The sequence below is a fragment of the Aethalodelphis obliquidens genome, unplaced genomic scaffold (assembly GCF_003676395.1).
Source record: "Aethalodelphis obliquidens isolate GAN/ISIS:26980383/991018 unplaced genomic scaffold, ASM367639v1 scaffold2, whole genome shotgun sequence".
In the NCBI taxonomy this organism is placed as follows: domain Eukaryota; kingdom Metazoa; phylum Chordata; class Mammalia; order Artiodactyla; family Delphinidae; genus Aethalodelphis; species Aethalodelphis obliquidens.
In genome coordinates this window covers 44419436-44439889 of record NW_020837946.1, presented here as the reverse complement: position 1 = coordinate 44439889, position 20454 = coordinate 44419436, and the positions used below count along the sequence as shown (strand labels likewise).

At 40.5% G+C, this 20454-nt stretch overlaps 1 pseudogene; it reads left to right on the top strand.

Moving 5' to 3' along the window:
* The first annotated feature begins 138 nt into the window (after positions 1 to 138).
* Positions 139 to 1461, top strand: LOC113624782 (nucleophosmin pseudogene; annotated as a pseudogene).
* The last annotated feature ends 18993 nt before the right edge of the window (positions 1462 to 20454 follow it).

Below are 20454 nucleotides of genomic sequence, written 5' to 3'. Positions count from 1 at the left end.
TCCAATAAAGATGTTAAAAAAAAAGCAGTTCTTTTAAGCCTCTTAAATGTTTCAGTATACTATTAATTTACGTTATATAGAAGATGACTGACTTAGCAAATGCACACACTGGTCCAGCCAATTATCACAGACCTCAAAGTAGTAGAGTCAAAACCAATGAGGCTATCCTGATGCATGTTAGCCCACACTGTTAATTTAGCATTTGAAGCTAGATTTAAAAGCAAAAACCTATTACCCTTCATATGAGGCTCCATCAGTTATTAATTAAAGATTATGCATTCTGCTTTTCCCTGGTGTGATTCTGTCCTGTTCGACTGTTCCCTGGAACAGTGGTCTTTTATCTCCATCCACCTTCTCTCCCACCTAAGTGTGTGCCACCAACCCATGGAAGATTTGATGGACATGGACATGAGCCCCCTGAGGACCCAGAACTATCTTTTCAGTTGTGAACTAAAGGCCGACAAAGATTATCACTGTAAGGTGGATAATGATGAAAATGAGCACCAGTTATCTTCAAGAACGGTCAGTTTAGGGGCTGGTGCAAAGGATGAATTGCACATTGTCGAAGCAGAGGAGATGAATTATGAAGGCAGCCCAATTAAAGTAACACTGGCAACTTTGAAAATGTCTGTGTAGCCAACGGTTTCCCTTGGGGGCTTTGAAATAACACCACCTGTGGTCTTATGGTTGAAGTGTGGTTCAGGGCCTGTGTGTATTAGTAGACAGCACTTAGTAGCTGTGGAGGAAGATGCAGAGTCAGAAGATGAAGAGGAGGAGGATGTGAAACTCCTAAGTATACCTAGAAAGCGTTCTGCCTCTGGAAGTGGTAGCAAGTTTCCTCAGAAAAAAGTAAAACTTGCTGCTGATGAAGATGAAGATGATGACGAAGATGACGATGATGATGATGACTTTAATGATGAGGAAGCTGAAGAAAAACTCCAGTAAAGAGGTCTGTACGAGATACTCCAGCCAAAAATGCACAAAAATCGAACCAGAATGGAAAAGACTCAAAACCATCAACACCAAGATCAAAAGGTCAAGAATCCTTCAAAAAACAGGAAAAAACTCCTAAAACACCAAAAGGACCTAGCTCTGTAGAAGACATTAAAGCAAAAATGCAAGCAAGTATAGCAAAAGGTGGTTCCCTTCCTAAAGCGGAAGCCAAATTCAGCAATTATGTGAAGAATTGTTTCCAGATGACTGACCAGGAGGCTACTCAAGATCTCTGGCAGTGGAGTAAGTTTCTTTAAGAAAATAGTTTAAACAGTTTGTTAAAATTTTCCATCTTATTTCATTTCTGTAACAGCTGATATCTGGCTGTCCTTTTTATAATGCAGAGTGAGAACTTCTCCTACCGTGTCTGATAAATGTTGTCCAGGTTCCATTGCCAAGAATGTGTTGTCCAAAATGTCTGTTTAGTTTTTAAAGATGGAACTCCACCCTTTGCTTGGTTTTAAGTATGTATGGAATGTTATGATTGGACATAGTAGTAGTGGTGGTCAGACAAATGGAAATGGTGGGGAAACAAAAATATACACGTGAAATAAACTCAGTATTAAAAAAAGATTATGCATTCTTATACATTAAATACATATACACAAAGGCCTCTTTTTTTAAAAAAATAAATTTATTTTTTTATTTATTTTGGCTGTGTTGGGTCTTTGTTGCTGTGCATGGGCTTTCTCTAGTTGCGGCGAGCGGGGGCGACTCTTTGTTGCGGTGCTCAGGCTTCTCATTGCGGTGGTTTCTCTTGTTGCGAGCACAGGCTCTAGGCACGCGGGCTTCAGTAGCTGTGGCATGTGGGCTCAGTAGTTGTGCCACACGGGCCCTAGAGCGCAGGCTCAGTAGTTGTGGTGCATGGGCATAGCTGCTCCGCAGCATGTGGGATCTTCCTGGACCAGGGCTTGAACCCGTGTCCCCTGCACTGGCAGGCAGATTCTTAACCACTGCACCACCAGGGAAGTCCACAAAGGCCTCTTTTTAAGACAAAAAAAACCCAGTTATAAATAGACTGCAAAGCATGATGAACCTCCCTAGCCAATTGGCAGGGTGCTCCCTGTTGCAAAAACATCCCAGCAGAGGAGTCTGTCATCTGTTATGAGGCATCCAAGGATCTGAGTGCTTGGGAGGCAGAGTTCCTCTCTAGCTCTGGGAAGCCCAGCTCTGGCTGGGGGCTAAATCAAGAATTACTGTGAAGCTCTTGAAACCTACAGATACAAAAAAAAAACCAAACCTCTCAGATATTTTATATTCAAAGTTTTGGGGGGGCTTCCCTGGTGGCGCAGTGGTTGAGAGTCCGCCTGCCGATGCAGGGGACACGGGTTCGTGCCCCGGTCCAGGAGGATCCCACATGCCGCGGAGCGGCTGGGCCCGTGAGCCATGGCCGCTGAGCCTGCGCGTCCGGAGCCTGTGCTCCGCAACGGGAGAGGCCACGGCAGTGAGAGGCCCGCGTACCGCTAAATAAATAAATAAACAAATAAATAAATAAATAAATAGAATCTGCCTGCCAATGCAGGGAACAGGGGTTCAATTCCTGGTCCAGGAAGATCCCACATGTGCGGAGCAACTAAGCCCATGCGCCACAACTACTGAGTCTGCGCTCTAGAGCCCGCAAGCCACAACTACTGAGCCCACGTGCCGCAACTACTGAAGCCTGCATGCCTAGAGCCCTTGCTCTGCAACAAGAGAGGCCACCGCAATGAGAAGCCCATGCACCACAACGAAGAGTAGCCCCCGCTCGCTCCAACTAGAGAAAGCCCGCGCGCAGCAAGGAAGACCAAACACAGCCAATAAATAAATTTATTAAAAAAAAAAAAAGTTTTCGGGCTTCCCTGGTGGCGCAATGGTTGAGAGTCCGCCTGCCGATGCAGGGGACGCGGGTTCGTGCCCCGGTCCAGGAAGATCCCACATGCCGCGGAGCAGCTAGGCCCGTGAGCCATGGCCGCTGAGCCTGCGCGTCCGGAGCCTGTGCTCCGCAACGGGAGAGGCCACAACAGTGAGAGGCCCACGTACCGCAAAAAAAAAAAAAAAAGTTTTGGGGGACTTACTTGGTCACCACAATGAGAAGCCCGTGCACCACAATGACGAGTAGCCCCCGCTCGCCACAACTAGAGAAAGCCTGCGTGCAGCAACGAAGACCCAACGCAGCCAAAAATAAATAAATAAATTTATTAAAAAAAACCCAAGAAGAACATTTTCCTTAGAGATAAAAATGGCAGACACCCCTAACATCTAAATAACAAGTAAGGCCCAACATCAGTGAGGCTGCCAGCACAGAAATAATAAAAACAGTTAACATCCAAAAAGGTCTCTTTCCTACCAAAGTTTTAAAAAGTCTCCCTTAAACAATGAGTTAGAGGAAATATAAAAATAAAAAAATAAAAAGTTTTGGGTAGAGTTCTAGAGACAGCAGACTCAAAACATAGGTGAGGCTCCAACAAAGCCTGATGGTAGGGCAGATCAGTACACCTTGCTGCTGATTTAAAAACCTAATCTACAGTACTGCCTCAAAATTAAGAATTAATGCACTAATACAAACCTAAATTTGTAAAATTATTGTTGAACTCTGCTTCCTAAGAAAGATCTTTCAGGATTCTTTGACTTGCTTAGTTCTTTAGGGCAGTATTAAATGGGATACTATCTTTGTCTAATGTAAATATGGTCACCATCTTATAATCAGGAGACATGAAGTCAGAGAGGTAAGGAATTTTCCTTGTACCACACTGCGGAAAAATGAGTTTGTAATAGAATTCAAATATTTTCAACCAGTAACTAGAAATGACAACAGTCATATAGGCAACTTTCTATTATCATGATTTTTAATTCTTTCCATGACTTTTTGTGTTTCTTTGATTCTCCAACCTATAATGTAGGTACTACTGACATTTACCATTTTACATGTGAGGAAACAAGCACAGAGTAGCTGCATAACTGCTCCAGTATCACACACAGCTGGTAAATATGGAGGCAGGAGGGAAATTCATAGTCCATGCTCTTAACCACCGTACTGTTCACCCTTTATGTCTCTACCTACTTCCCCAAATAACAGTTTGTGGGTATTTTGTCTATCAGACACCATGAATGAACTCACCATAGAGTAAGTCCTCCATCTGGACTCAAAGGCAAAACAAAACCACAAGAGTGTGTTTTGGTCTAACAATCTGTGACCCAGGATCTGCTGAGAGGAGGCACCCCACTTGCAATTCCTGCCACAGTCTCTGTGGTTCAGGGCCTCGACCCTCCCTAATCCCACCAGCATTCACATTAGTTGTCATCAAGCAGTTGTCTCTCCATGTACAACATTGTTTGTTTTATAGAAACATAAAAACACGTTTCAACCACCCATCTGTTGCTTAAATCTCCTCTATGATACACTGGCCAAGTGGTCCGGAAATTTGAAACTTCCCATGGTAGCACATTCCATCCTGGTTGGCTTTCACTAAGAAACGATTTCCTCACGTTGAGAAAAAAAAAATCTGTAGCTTCCTTTTATTTTTTCCAATTATAACTATTAGATCTAATCTGTTTGTTTGTTTTTATTTTGAGAACTTAATAAACATTACAGGTCCTACCCCCAGAAAAAATGTAGTCTGTAGCCATGCACAAAAGCTGACAAGCAGACCTCCTAAGGCATATAATGGTCCGTGGGCCTTAAGTTTAGAAACCCTCTTCAATAATAACCCTTCAAATGCTGTACGGGGGAGAGCGCTCTTCCTCTCTGTACTGTGCACCGGGTCCAAGAAGAGACTTGTGTTCTTTTCCCCCCACTGAATTGCATCTGCTTATATTTTGGTCACTCATTTCAGCCCATGGAGACCTTTCTGAACCCTGGTCCTGTGATCTAATCAATTCACTATCCCTCCTTCATAGGCTTCCTATGACACACAAAGAAGTGTGCACATTTAACAAACAGAATATAATCATATGCAGTTAAGTTTGTCACCCCGGAGACCTGCTTCTGTTCCGATTTCTTCATCAGAACCAATTAATTCAGGAATTAGACGAACCAACTCAGAGGATACGAAAACACATGAGAGCCACATGATTGAAGGTCTAGGTACTGACTGCAAAACTTCCTTTTACAGTTTAGCATGTGACCTCAGGACACCCAAGTATTTTCCCAGGCCTAAAGCAGCCCTGCAACTGTAGTCTTCCTAAATAAAACAGAGTGGCTGCCCAGGGGCTAACTCTTTGGCGTGAAGGATTCTCATGGCCCGCAAGCTTACAAATGCCATGGTGGGTAGTAGGGGTTTTTTAATGATTTAATTTACTTGTTTTTAAATGAATTTTTTCATGCTTCAAGAGTAACTTCTAGTGTTCTAGCATTTTGTGGACAACTTCACATTGATCCTGTCCAAGTACTTTGTAGATTTTATAAATTAACTCATAACACTTCTAGTGTTTGTCATTTCATAACTAAGAGTTTTAATATAGCCAGCATTGTGGAAGAAGATTGAAAAAAGATTTGAGTCAGAGGACCCCACTCTGTCATTAACTAACCAAGTGATCACAAGCAGTTCTTCTCTCCTTTCTGGGCCTCTTATTTCTCATGTGTAAAAGGAGGGAGCTGGGTTACTTCTTCTGTAACGTCTCCTCCAGTTTTCAATATCGTTTTATTCTAATTTTGTTAAATTAGATGGATGCCCTGAAGCATCAGAACCAATACAAATAGCAGTATCTGGATTCCTTTCTGTGCTTTAAACTTCAAGGCTGAAAATATGATTTTAATACACAAGGGCTATCACAAAACATCCTTTCACTATATTAGTGACGCATGGTAGGTCACAGGACACAATCTCTCTATTCCAATGATTCCTAAACTTCGGAAACACCTAGGGAATTTTAAAAATTGATAATGCCTAGATCCTACCCCCAAATGTTCCAATTTAATTGGGAAAGAGTGAGACCACCTGGACCAGCAGAATTATAAAACCTTCTCCAGTTTAGAACCACTGCTCCAGTCCATAGTTTTCAATTCTGAATGCTTGCAGGAATCACCTGATAACTTTTCAAAGCCTGCCAATGCCTAGATCCACTCCCAGATTCTGATTCAATTGGCCTGTGGGACCAGGGCATTGACATATTTTTAAACTCTGCAGGTGACTGTAATATGTAGACAGGGTTGGGAGCTACTCCTCTAAACTCTACTTCACAAGTTCCTTCTAGTTGATCGTCCTCACATGCTACTCCACCTCACACTGGCTATTCATCGAATGAAAAAATTTTGGACCTGGTTACAAGGTACAGCACCACCTCCACTATATCAACCTGGTGTCATAACTTCCTGCTTTTTCTCTAGGACCATAACTTCTTATCTTGTCAGTTAACCAGTGCTCCCTGTTATGTGACTTGAATTGCGCAGCTATGAGCTCTCAAATGCTTCTTTCAGATTGTAGTACCACTTCTTTCTATCAATTTCTGTCTGCTTTATGCATCAGTTTTCCCTAGTACCTTGAATGCCTTTGCCCACTATTCCAAACTTCCTCTGCATCCTGGATTATCCTGATAAAATTTCTCCTATGATCCCAACCAACTACGATTAAATGGAGTCTAAAGGACATACCCAACTGAAAAAAAATCTGCCTATTTTCACCAACAGCTAACCAATGCTAGGCGCATATAGCAAAGGGATTGGACACACACACACACACACACTTTCTAAAACTGTAACACTTTCTTCCATTCAACACTGGCTTCAGTTCTGGACAGGTACCTTAAGAAACACAAGAATCAATCTTGGAAAAGTGCAAAGATGAGGACTGTACATTCTCAAGGGAATTAAGAAGTTACCAAAAGAAGGTGTAAGCAAAGATTAGACCCTCAGTCTAGAAAAATGAAAGCTGACGGTGAATCATTTTTAAATCGTGCCTAAAATAATATTATTTTCTCAAATATGGAACATAGAAGCTGAAAGAACAACTTTCTAGGAAAAATAAAAGATAATACTGCATAGTAAGTATAAAACAAAATTATAAGGAGCTTATACAGGTTAAAGATAAATAGGTTCTTTGACGGCTTAGATAAACTTGATAAATGAGATAAAATGGGTTTTTCAGAAAGAAAAATTACTTAACATTTGGGGGGGAACTTTATCAGTTTTTAAAGTACTTTCATACACACACATGTTTTTATTCAAGTCTTATAAAAAATCAGAAGTTAGAGCTGTTCTGAGAACATTCTGAACATTTTGAGGCCAATATTACAAAGGTATCCAACATCTTCCACAAAAGCTCCTTTGAGATGCTGTCTGATACTGGGCTGGCCAGATATTCGCTCTAGAGGCATTTCTATTCTTTATGACCAGAGGTGGATTTACCATGAATCTAATGAAGCTTTAAGCTTTAATCACTTCTCTTGCAAGGGTTTTTTCCCAGTCTTAATTGGAGCCCTGACAGTAGGTTCCCATGGTTGTATGTTTTTGTCAAATAGCAAAAGTAAGTTGTTATCATCTGTTGTGACTTTTTTTCTTCATTCTGAATATTTATTTTCGAACATACTCTGTATTGGAAACTTTATATTCTTTTTCTTAAATATGGAATGTGGTGCCCCTCCTGCTTATGAGCTATTATTACTAAGTCATAGCATCCTGCTACCCACTGCAAGGCCATCAATATCCTCCTCTTTGTCTGTTAACCTTCCTTCTCCATCAACACTCAGCCTTTGAGTTTCAGCTGTTCCTTGCTCTCTCCTCGGTCATATTTCTCCTTTCTGATGACCGTCTCCTCACAGGGAATGTCTTCCCAAGGAAGACTCAGAGTATCAGGTAAAGCTTTCCAGTTATTCCCTTTCTCTTCCCTGGACCAGCTCTCCTCCTTTTCCTCAACCTTGGAGAAGGTTCTCAGTCTGAGAGAACTCAGTTTCTACTTGGAACTCTGTCTGCTGTGTCCTCCCAGCTTTGCCCTTTCATTTCAATCACACGCCCTTCTCCTGTTCCTCAGAACCTTTCTTGCTGCCTTTGCCCACACTCAGCACCTTCAGCAGTTATGGTCTCCTTTAGTGGTTTCTCTCTTCTAAATTTCCATTCCTTCCCCAAAAGTAAAAGATACAGTAAAGACTGAAAATGTCTTTTATCTTGAGTTGTTTTGGCACAAGTGTCCCAGAAGGAAGGGAGAGAGAAGATGTGTGGCAGTTACTCCTGGGCCAAACTTGGGAGCAGTGCTTTCCCCTGCTGTGGATAAGTTGCCAAAATAGACACTGGGAAATGAAAAGAAAAAAAAAATTTTTTTCCTTCCATGAAGTGTGGTTTCCCGCACCTGGAGCCTGAGCGAGGCAGAAAGTGTGGGGATGTGCGTCACCTGAGGTATCCATTTACACACATGCACACAACCATAGAACATGGGTCAGAAGTGTTAGGGCTGACTTCAGGAGCTCAGCTATGAAATAAAGATTCCTCTGTGTCTATCCTAAACTACCCACCCAATATAGAAAAAGGGAAATTTTTATTTTACAAAGATTTTAATAATGCAGGCTTCAGCTCAAAGAACTGTAATACTTTGAAGTTTATCTAGAAGATATAATTAAAACATAGACTATCTCAGTCACTGAATATTTTAGTTATCATGGTTTTTTCTGGTTTAAGCAATACTAAATAGTGATTCTGAAAAATGTTTAAAATATGTTACAATGTTACAGTGTCTTAATTTTTCCTCCCAGAAAACCGTCTAATGGGTTAAATCAGATTTAAGTAAAGATTTTAATAAAGAAGCATTTAAATGAGAGTCCAGGGCAGGATCAGCATTGTGGTTTAATGGAAACACACAGAGTCTGCCAAGACAAAAAGAGGAAGGGATTTGACCTTTGCCTTAGATTTCAGTCTAGGAATTTGCAGTACTTTAATGCTACATATTTTGTTCAACCAACAAAAAGCCACAATGTTTATGAAAGCTCAGGAAAGTCAACTTCTTCTCACTAGATATTCTCAGTACAATAAAATATTAATGCTGTGCTAAAATTATAAATTTTCATATATACAAGAGCAAACTGTGCTGATTTCCTAGGTGCAAAAGATTTAGTAATTAAAATAAGTGAACTTATGGGTAAACACATGCCCCTAGATATTTTTTCACATCTGTCATTTGCTAGCTTCCCAGTGTCAATTTGAGTGCCCCTGTACTGGGATATCTCTTTGGGGAGAAGAAAACTACAGCCTACACATAGTAACAAAATCCTGTGAATTCCTGACAGTTCTAACATTTTTGACATAAAGATTTTTAGTTAAATATGTATGCCTTGATTTTATCCTACCCATTATCACCACCTTGGTCATTCACTCACTTTCAGTAGCTCAACAGTATACATTCACTGAAAGTGCTGAATCACAATGCTATGAGGTATTCATGCAATCTCCTGCTTAGGATTACCCATAATGAAGAAAGCTCAATGATGATTGGCTAAATAATGACCAATATAGAATTTAGTCCACTATTTATATTGCCTATCTTTCACTCCATTCTTGGCTGAGTTCCATAAACCTACATTGCCTCAGGCATGAGGAAACAAAAATACAGGTCAGAGTCTGCAATATTAGACCAGGGCTTACACCATAAAAAAAAAAAAAGAAAGAAAAAGCTGAAGACAATGACAAACATGAAAACAGTTTCCTAAAAGGGTTGGACTAGCTTCTTTGAGTCATCACAATAAAAATGGACTAACATTCAGCAGAGTCATCAATGCCACTTACGTCACATGCAGACTAAAAAAAACATCATAGCCCAAACATCATGGAACACAAAGCAGAAAAAGTTGGGTACATCCACCCTCTTCATAGCAGTGGCCACAGCAATCATCTTTCAAATCTCAGAGAAATATCCCAGCAAACTGATACTCAAATGAGTAAATATTTATTCTACGCATTAAAAAATAGTTTCATATAACCTTATGTGTCTTTTCTCCTCACTGTACCTTGCTGTCCTTTTACTCTATTACCTCTGTTTGGCATATAGTTGAATTTTACATATGAATAAACAAATGATGGAAAGAAAATTTAATATCTTGGGATATGATATCTAATTCTAAAAAATAAGAATTCTTAAGTATGCTTGAATTGGGAGAATTTCCTGGGGCAGTGGGGTGGGGGGCTAAAGGACGATGTATTTTTAGTGCACAAAAAAGTTTTCATTAGATATCTGATTTCTTCATTTATTCAGCAAATATTTTTTGTCTATCATCGGCACACCAGGAATTGTTCTAGGTTTCTGTGATTCAATGATCAACAGCACAGACTTGGACACTGATCTCATAGAATTTACATTCTAGGGTGGGGGGGAATAGTTAAAAAATAAAAATGAGCACAAAACTAATGATATAGCTATGATTGTGATTGGGGCCAAAATGGGACTTTTGGAGAAATGGAAAGGTGAGAGCCAGATTGTACAGTGCCTTATATACCACGTTAAGGATTTTCTGTTTTATCCTAAGATAAATGGTAAATATTGTGAAATTTAAAGCAGGAATATACCATGATTAAATTTTCATTTTGAAAAGAATACCCTAGGAGTCTAAAAGTAGAAAGGATTAGAAGAGATGAGAAAAACACGATTATGGCAAGAGTGGGTGCGAGTAAAGGTCCAGCTGGGAGGCTACTGCTGTAGTTTAGGCAAAAGATGATGGCAGTTAAGCCACAGGATTAGCAGTGGACACATGGAGATGTGACCAGATCCAAGATTCATCCGCAAGGTGCAAGATGCTTATCAAGTAGATAATAGTCAACAGTAACATCAGCGTTTCTGTCATGAGCAACTGGAAGGATGGGGGATGGGAAGACTGAGAATATTAAATAAAGATTAAGTTTGAGGGATAAGTAGGTTTGAGGGATAAAATCCATGAGAGGTAACCAAGAGGAGATAGCAAGTAAATGTTGTACATACAGTTTTGTAGCTCGGAAGGGAGATCTGTGACGGAGAAAGCAATCTCTGAGTCATGGTGAATACATAGTATTTTTTATAAGCTGTGGAAGTGAATGAGATTTCATGGGAAAAGAATGTGGGGTAAGAAAGAAACAGGGTCCAAGACTGATCTTTGAAGAACTCTAATTGCTAAGTAGAGGATGAGGCTCTACCAAAGGTGAATGAAAAGGGTTGGCCAGATGGGGTAGAAAGAACACTAGATTGTGTGTTACACTAAGTTGTGTGTTACAGAAGCCAAGAAAAGAGAGAATTTCAAACAGATAAAGTGATCACGCAGGGAAGTCAAGTAAGAGGAGGATTTTGCAATGGGGCCACCATTGAGATCTTAGCCAGGACAGTTTGAGTGGCATGGTAGATTGGAGAGAACTGAGCTATGAAAGGGAAGTGAAGGCATTAGGAAAATGTGCATACAATAACCCTTTCCAGAAGCCTGATCATGGACAAAATTTTGAGTTTCTATTCTTGGTTATGTAGACTGCATTTCTCCATTTGTGAAATGAGGGTGTGAATATAATCATATTCAGAAAATAACTCAGAAATGCAAGGGAAAAGCCCTGTGATTGGCATCACTCAATTCAGTTGATTTCAAATAATATTTATTGAGCACATGATAGATCCTGGGACACAGAGATGAATAGGACAAGGTGCATTCTTGCCAAGAGCTTATGATTTAATGGAGGAGACAGAATAAAACCCATAAATTTTTTAAAATGCAGTAAGTTTGAAGATGAAAGTATGCGTGATGTGCCATGAGAGAAAAGAAGAGGGGCATATAGCCCAACCAGAAAATCTGAGAAACTTTCTGGAAGGGAAGACACGTGAACTAAGCTGTGGAGAAGCAAATAGGAATTAGCCGAGTGGTAAGTAAAGATACACCACAGAGGGAATGTATGAACATAAGCAAAGGCCCAGAGAGGTGGAACACAATTTAAATTCTGTGTACACCCTGTCCATGATTTGCTCAGAGCATCTGCAAACACGTCAGCTACTAGAATGTAAAGAGGAGTGTGAGAGTTAAGTCTGGAGAGGTAGACAGGCCAAGCTCATGATGAACTTGTGTGCCATGTTAAGAAGAGTTGACTTTAGTAACTATCTGGATTCAAATTTAAGATCAACCATCTATTAGTCCTGTGACTTTGGACTATTTCCTTAGACTCCCAGAGCTTCAATTTCCTCAATGAGAGTTTTTATTTTTAATTTCCTTAAATGAGAGCTTAAATAGTACCTACAACCTAATATGAAAATTTCATGAACTCTCAATTAGGGTTAAAAATTATCTGAGCAGGAAGCAGCCTTAGACTCACCCAATCTACTTATTATATATATATACGGAAACTGAGTCCCAAGGAGATGAATAACTTATCCAAGTTCATGCTTTGAAGAAGCAGCAGAGCCTACGGCAAATCTAAGTTCTATTATATGACACTACTGAACATTCCTTTCTTCCAGGAGTTAAAAAGAAGTTTGAAGCAACCAAAAAATCAAAGGGGTGGCAGAGGACAGGATTTCAAATGCCAAAGTGTCAGTAGAGATGACATTTTCTGATGATGAGCAACAAACTGAAGGTTGAGAATTAAGACAGGGACAAGGCTGGGATGTGCTAGTCACTTTCTTTCTTCCTGGTGCAAATCACCATGAACTCACAGCTTGCTACGTATATCGCAAGAGGCATGGGTTTTGACAGAAGCCAGGCTAGGTTCATATCCCTGTTCTGCAATTTATTAGCTGTGAGACTTGAGTCATCTCTTTTCTGTATCTGTAAAATCTGAAAATTATGCCTCACTGATTCCTTGAATAAGTTAGTATATATGGACATGCTTAATATATTGCCTCACACAAAGGAGGCACCTGAGTATTTGTTTTCTTTATTCCTTCTGACAAAAATACAGGGCAGACCACCACAGGTACAAGATGAGCCCATTTAATGACATATACCCAGACAATTTATTCTCAAGATCCCCCAGGGAATATGGAAGTGGATGATAGACTATCTTATAGACTATTCTCTATCTTCTAGGTTTCATACCAATCTACTAAGTCCTGGACAGCTGATGACAGATTAGTCAACAGCTCAGAGACCAAAGATCAGAGTCTGAATTGACTTGGTGGAGCTTTTAGCTAACAAGAAAGGGACATGTGATGGGTTAGTAGGACAGGTGTGGTGTCTACAATAGAAATAAATGCAACTGAAGGTAAGAAAATGAAAATGGGTGAAGTAGAGAAAGAAGTTGTCAACCAACACGTCATGGTCTCAAACATAAAAATGCTCTGTGTGGGCAGCCATAAAATGTTCTCTCTGTAATTATTAACAGCTATGGCCTGAAAATTATTTTGAGTTCATTCCAATGTAAATAGTAAGACAGGAAGAGTAAGCACTTTTCTTTTACTGCATGACCTTTAAGGAAGAAAGCATAAAGATTTGCTTAAAGTAGCCATGGAACTAGTTCCATCAAATTCACATGACTGGGTACACTCCAGCCCTCTGATGAACACAACAGAGAACGAACCCTAGGCCGGGGGTACATGAGGATTTGAACCATGTTTCATTGCCGCTTCTTTTCTTCCCTGAAACTAGCTGACTTCTCTGTTTGGGGCATGTGGTAACATACACACTTCCTGTTGAAACAGCCAGGCAAAAACAAAGGCAGACTAACCTCTCCCCATGCTCTTAATCTTGAGCCTCACAAGTATTTTATTTGCCAAAGTCATACCACATATCAACTCTCTTCACATTTCCCAGTCTACAGTTTTCTAAACCTTTCTATCACAGGCTAGGGGAGGACAAAAATGAATCTCTCTATAACTCCCTCTCCCTTTTTCTGCTTAAGAAATTCTGGTAAGAAAAAATTAGGAAATATAGATGAGTCTCATTCACTTTTCAGCTATTCACTGAGTACCTCCAATGGGTCAGGTGCTCTGCTAGGTACAGGAGACACAAAGATAATAAGACATGGATCTTGCCCTCGGGTACTCAGCCTAGTACAGAGACAGACAGGAAAACTAGTCATTGTACTGCAGTGTAACGAATGTAATGAAAGAGGTAAGCAAGGGATTAAAGGGGCTCATCAAGAAAACATTCAAGGCAGATCAAGAAAACATTCATGAAAGAGTATTTTGAGTTGAGTCAAGATGAAAGAACAGGACTTTGCCAGAGAAAAGGGCATAAGGTCAGATGTAACAACACGATAAACACAGGGATGTATGAAAGGACCTGCCAAATTTGAGTATCTGCTAAAAGTTTGTAAGTTGATGGAACAAGGGTACAATAGAATGGAGTAGGATTGGGGAAATGAGGCCAGAAAAGGGGGCAGAGGCTAAATTATGAAGGGTTTTATATGCCATGATAGAAACATTTTAACTCTATCCAGAAGGTCATAGATACCCATTGAAAGGTATTAATCCAGGGAGTGAATAACTAGATTTAACCTCTAGAAAGGTCATCCTCAGCAGGGTGGAGGTGGAGACAGGATTGGATGGGGTGGAGAGTCGAGATAGGATTTCCAGTGAGAAAGTCACTGTGTTGGTTCATGTGAGTTATGATGGGAACCAGAACTAGAGGACTGGCAATGGGAATGGAGGAGAGGAGGCATATTTGAGAAGTATTTAAGATTAGCCAACTAATTAAATGTGTAGATGAGGGCAAGGGAGAAGTAATGGTAGATGAACATCAGACTGGGGGCTTTGGCTTCTGGGTAGGTGGTGGTAAAATTAGCTGAAGTAGAAACATGAAAGGACATTAAGGGGAAGATTTGTGTGAATTTATTTTTTAAATTTTTATTTATTTATATTTTTATTGTGTCAAGAACACTTAGAATGAGATCCATCTCTTAACAATTTTTTTTCAATGTAAAATACAGTATCGTTGACACTATATGTACGATGCTGTACAGCAGATCTCTGAAACTTAAATCATCTTGCTTAACTGAAACTTTATGCTTGTGGAATAGTAATTCCCCATCTTCTCCTCTCTCTAGCCCTGGCAACCACCATTTCACTCTTTCAGTCTATGAATTTTACTATTTTAGATCTTTCATGAGTGGAATGATGCAGTTTGTGAAATTAGAATCTCAAAGAGATATTAGCACTCCCATGTTCACTGCAGCACTATTCACGATAGCCAAGATGTGGAAACACCCTAAATGTCTATCCACAGATGAATAGATTTTAAAAAAATGTGGCATATACATGCAATGGAATTTTATCCAGTCTTTAAAAAGAAAGAAATTCTGCTATATGTGGCAATGTGGATGAATATTGAGGACATTATGCTAAGGGAAATAAGCTACTGTGAACTTCTCACAGGATACTAAGTTGATGCTGTCCTATAAGTACTTAGATATACATCAGCTGAATCTTCAGCTGAAGTAGAGAAATTTCTGAAGAAAATCAAGACAAATCATAAAGTTAAGGAGGCAACCAAAAAATTGTACATGACATTCTCTACCTCTAGAAGTCAGATTTGCTTAGGAAATCAAGTAGTAACTAAAGAACTTTAAGAAACATGTTTTCATTTTATTATCAAAACAGGAACAGAGGAAGACTGGAAACAAAATTGAGGAAAACACTGTATGTTATACATGAAAGTTAAGAGTGTAAATCCTGAGTTCTCATCACAAGGAGAAATATTTTTTTCTTTTCCTTTTCTTTTGTAGTTATTTGAGATGACGAGTATTCACTAAGCTGACTGTGATAATCATTTCATGATGTATATAAGCCAAATCATTATGCTGTACACCTTAAAAATACAGTACTATACGTCAGTTACATCTGACATACAATACATCTTCCAAAACAATTTGAGGAAGATAGGCTGATTAACCTGGAGGATGAGAAAGATTTCCTAAAACGAAAGACTGAGATCCTAGTGGACACCTTGACAGATTTAAATGAAGGCTAATAGGCCAGGAGAGACTAATATGAGAAAGGGTGCTCCATGTCTAACTGCTCTTTCAGAGGGTTTTAGAAAGGGGGAAGATGGGTCAACTGCTATCAGATCAGAAATTGTGCCCTCCTGTAACAGCTCTGAGAGGGCAGAAAACGATTGAGAAGCATCTCCTTAAAGTCACAGAGACTGCAAATCAATTGGGGAACGTTAAATATTTAGAGAAGTGTACACAGTGGTTACAGAATATCTGGACGGGTATGATGGGGGAAGATAAGGAAGATCAGCGTAAGACGCTCAGGGCATTACTGGGTAACGAAGCAGAAACAATGAATAAGCAGAAACTCTGGGCATGTATGAAGTAGAAAAAAAGTTAGGGTTAGAGGTAACATAGTTGATCGGTAGTGACAAGAGCAGTATAAGCAGTCAACAAGGAGCTGAGTCACCATTATCATGGGCTCAATATTTCACACTGAGGAAGTCACAAAATAACCCAGTCCCCAAGAGTGTTTCACCTCCATGTGGGCCACTTACAGGGCTATTCCTCTTTCCATGAAATTTCTATTACATTATTTCTACAAATATATTTATAATTAAACTCCCTCAGTACCTGGGGGTAGTCTGAGATCATACTGTTCTCTCTTTTTCTGGCAGCCAAAACTGCATAAGATACCGCTCCAACTTTCTTAAGCAGTTAACTACACACTTCTTTTAGTGTGACAGCCAGAAATGAGTGAAATAGGTCATAATGTCCAACAAGAAGTCAAGAGAAATGATCACCCTCTCCACTCTGAACATCATCCCCTTTTGCTGGCAGCCTCATTGCACTGCTCGTAATGACTTTTCTGTCCATTAAAAGCCTCAATTCTTTTATTATTTATTTATTTATGAAACATACACTTATGGAACTTCTATCATCTACCAAGCACCCTATACGAAAGGAACTGGAGGATGTAAAAGAGAGTAAAAGCAAACACAGTCCCCTGCCTTCATGTAGTTCAGCATCCAATGGGGGAGACAGGCACTGAGCCAATAATCACACTCATGAAAGTATCATCTATCACACATGAGGGAGGAGGTGGCCCAGGACCACTCATGCTCCCCGTAAGACTGCCTTCCCTTGTCTTCAATCCCTCCAGTAGCACGAAAGAAGAGGGTGCTGCACAGCTCCCTCCCAAGAGAGGCTTATAATCCCTCTACCACTATCTACAATTTATCCCAGTTTCCTGCAGTTAGCACAAAAGGTCCAGGTCTCTCAGGAGTTCCCACAAACCCAAACCCCCTAACTCCTTAAGGCTCTGACTTCAGCCCCACCCTAACTCCTACTCCTCAAGCTCTTCTGCTCTCCCCTGAAGAATACCCAGTCCAATATCAATTCAAATCCCCCCAATAAATACATAAATAAAATCCCCAATGTCCTCAAAATTTCCATGAATGTTCCTATCACCTTTGTGTTCCACCCCAAACCTCCCGCTCCCCTGAGGAATCTGCTTTCCCTGCAGTCGTCTCTGGTGGTGGCTCTTCTATCTCCCTGGGCCTGGAGGGGCGAAATGTGTCTTCCTTTCTCCTCTTCTAAATCTTTCTCTTTCTCTCATTCCTAACCCCTCCCCCCTCCCCCCCTCTCCCAGGCTCCCGCTTTGAAATTCATGTCATCAGATTATACAACCTATTACCTTCCTTACAGGACCCTTTGGCTCACCTGCCCCTCTTTCTTCTCACCTTTAAGCTTCTTCCAACACCTTCACCCCACCCCGCTCTCTTCCCTGGACCTAGTCCAATCAAAGTTTTGGCCCCCATCGCTCCATGGCAACTGCCCTTTTCAAGATCACCCATAACTGTGGCAGTGCTCAATCCAGTGGTCAGTCACAGTCCTCATCTGGTTTTGCTTGTCCTCAATATTTGGCACAGGCTGACCGCTACTTTCTTGCAACATTTCTATCACTTGACTTCCAGAACCTTATACATCCTTGGTTTTCCTTCTAATTCACTGGACCCTCCTTCTTACTGTCTCCTGCTCATCCTTTCTCAACTTCCTCACTCTAAATGCTCAGGTCACCTTGGACATTTCTTCTCTAGTTCACTTGCTCTCTGGATGATATCATCTAATATTTTTACTTTAAGTGATGTTTACATGCCAAAGACTCACACATTTATATCTATAGTCCAGACCTAGGGTAACCAACTCATCCCAGTTTTCCCAGGACTGTCTTGGTTTTAGCATCAAATGTCCCATGTCCCAGGACCTCCTCAGTCCCAGACAAACCAGGATGGCTGGTCACCCCACCCAGACTTCTCCCCCAAACTGTAGATTCGTAAATCCAGCTACCTACTCTCTAACTCCACTTGGATATGTACTAGGCATCTTAAAGCTGACGTGTCCAGACTGACCCTTAACCTTTCCTCTCAAATCTGCTTCTCTCATAGACGTGCCCATCTCAGTAAACGGTGACTCCATTCTCCAGGTTACTTATGCCATTAACCTTAATGTGATCCTTGATTTTTTTCTTTCTTCTGTAACTCATCTTCAATCTGTCAACATATTCTGTTGGCTTTCCTTCAAATGTATCCAGAATCTGACCACTTTCCTCAATTCTACTGTTATTACCTTGACCAAACCACCATCATATCTTGTCTGGATGAGCACAGACAAGTTTAAAACTGACATCTCTGCTCTACTCCCCAACCCCCATCCACACAGAGTGTTTATTGCCCAAACAGTAGCCAGTGCAATCCTTTGGAAACGTATGTCAGATCACGTCCTTTGCTTAAATTGCGTAATTACTCTCCACCCACTCAGGCTGAAAGCCAAAGTTCTTACATTGACCTTTCAGGTCCTACTTCACCTGACCCCTCTCTGTCTTCATCTCCTGCTATCTGCATGTCCATTTACTCTCTTCCAAACATGCTGGCCTTATGGTTGCTCTTTAAACACATCGAACATGCTTCTATCTCAGGGCTTTTGCCCTTACTCTTCCCTCTGCCTGGCGTAGTCTGCCTTCAGGTATATGCAAGCTTCACCCTCTAGTTCAAATGTTGCCTCATTAGTTCCTCCCTGACTATTTAAAATAGCGTGCACTTGTGCACACACATGCACTTCCTATCTTCTCTCTCTGATGTACTTTTCTCCATAATGCTTAACACCAATGGACATCCTTTACATTTCACTTGTTGATATCTCCTCCATCACTAGATGACGATCCTTAGGAAGGAACTGTTTTATTCACCACTATATCCTCAGCACTTAGAACAGAGCCTGGCACACAATAAATATTCAACAAATATGTGTTATGTAAACAAATGAATGAACTATAAATTGAGATAAGAGCTCCAGAGGGCAGGACTGTACAGACTATGTAATGTGTAACAAAGGAATCTCAGCCTAGAGAGTTAGGGAGGGCTTCCCTATGGAAACACACCTTGAATGGAGACCTGAAGGATGAGTAGGTATTAACCAGATGAGGATGAGAAACATTTCAGACGGAAGGAACAACCTATGCAAAGGTTTTGTAGCAGGAGACTTCAAAGTGTGTTCAAAGAACTGAAAGAAAACCCATATGCCTGTGGTACAGAGAACAAGGAGGATATTTCTAAGACTAAGCTGGGCAGGTATACAGGGGCATGGTTTTTATCTTAATGTCTTAATAAAAAGACATTAGAGGAACTTAATCTGGGGGTAGATGTGTATATGACCCAATCATATTTGTGTTATGAAAATATTTACTCAGGCTGTTGTGTTAAATGGGGTGAAGGGGGCCAGAGTAGAAACACTGAGACCAGATGGACCATAGCAATAGTATGGGTGAGAAATGATGGCCCTATAGACTAATAAGGTAGTAGTGGAGATGAATGAGTGACAAATTCTGAGATTCTAGGAGTTAAAATGAACAAAGTCTTGAGAGGAGTTAGAGATAGGGAGGAGGGAGAAAGAGGTATCAATGATGATGCCTAAATTGACTAACAGAAGAGAGAGTAGTAATATTTGCTGATTGGGGGGTACTGGAAGAGGAACTGGCATGAAAGGGGTGGTTTAAGAGTTCCATCTTGGACATGCTAAGTGTGAGGAGACTTTCAGACATCCAACTCCAAGAGAAATTTGTTGAGCTATTGGACACACAGCACTGGAGCTATGTAGAGATCTGGGCTGGAGAACAGTGTTTGGAGACTATCATTGTTAAGATGGTAATGAAGCCTTGAAATTGATGAGACAGCTGATTTTTTGCATGAGTTCCTACTAAGCCACATCTTTCCACCTCTGTACTCACACAGATAACTTTTCAGATAAAAGCACAATTATAATTTTACTCTTAATTTCGTTGTGTTAGATTCAGATTATTGCTGTCACCTGTTATAATTTTTTTAAGATTCTCATTCTTGGTTTCCCTCTCCTCTTTCAGCCTTGTATATCCTGCACTACTAATGATAATCAGTAGCAGCAGCAGCATGGCATGAATGTTTCTAATCCATTAATAACCACATGGAACCAAACAAAATGTAAATGTTGTTTTTGGTACCCCACTTGGGACCTCCCTCCAGAGAGGCACTAATAGAGGCAAATCCATGTCAGATCAGTCACAGCAACAGTTCAAAATTCATCCAGCTATTCAACAGCCCATGATGTCTCCCAAGGATAGCATGAGAGAACTTGTAAAATTATTTATGCGTCAGGCA